Raw genomic sequence first — 978 nt, 5'->3', positions numbered from 1 at the left:
TTTTATGGAAAAAAATGTCATTCTTAAGATTCTTTGATGGAATATGATTTTTCATAGAGAAAATTAGAGTACATAGACTATAGATGTGATAGTTTTTATCCCGGTTTAATTTGTGATATGACATAATAAGATTCCAGCATTTAATTCGATGATCCTTTTTTCACGTTCCATAAAAAGATTGGGTCTTTAAGATATTTATTTGACAAAAAGTAGCCCTTATGCTTTTTTGACATATAGCTTTCTTGTTAGGCATCGGGTAGTTGAATCGATAGAACTTCAAACTTGCAGCGAAGGTTTTCATGTTGAACAGGCTGACGTAAATGTTTTTATAATTTATGTATGAAAGATGTGTTTTAATGTTGTTACTCTTCTTAAACGATTTTATTTTAATTGTTCCTTAATTATCATTTAGTTTATTTATTTCCTCATTTCCTTTCCTCACTGGGCTTTTTTTCTCTGTTGGAGCCCTTGGGCTTATAGCATCCTGCTTTTTCAACTAGGATTGTAGTTTTGCTAGTAATGATAATAATAAGAATGGTAGGTATAGTAAAGATCACAGAAGTGATAAGAGAGTCACGACTGAGATGGTGTGGGCACGTATCGAGAATGGATGGTGGGGTGGGAGTGAGGAGGGCTTGGGAGAAACCTGTTAGGGGGAGAAGATCGAGAGGGAGGCGGAGAATTAGGTGACGAGATGATGTGAAGGATGATATGGAGAGAAGATGTTTGATGGAAGAGGATGCATTTGATAAAAGTCACTGGAGAGGGTGCATCAGGCAACCGACCCCTTAATGTAGGTATAACGTTGGGAATAAGAAGTTAAGCATTGTTATCCTGAATGGATGTAATTTCTTCTCTACTATTATTACGATTATTATTACTCAAATGGTAGAGCATTCATGTCTTCAAGTCTTCAGTCACGAGGTTGCTGGTCTCATATCGAAATTTTCGTTGCAATATAGGTAATTTAATTGCTGA

Source organism: Palaemon carinicauda, chromosome 13, assembly GCF_036898095.1.
Source record: "Palaemon carinicauda isolate YSFRI2023 chromosome 13, ASM3689809v2, whole genome shotgun sequence".
In the NCBI taxonomy this organism is placed as follows: domain Eukaryota; kingdom Metazoa; phylum Arthropoda; class Malacostraca; order Decapoda; family Palaemonidae; genus Palaemon; species Palaemon carinicauda.
The sequence above is the reverse complement of the archived record's forward strand: the minus strand, read 5'-3'. Positions refer to the sequence as shown.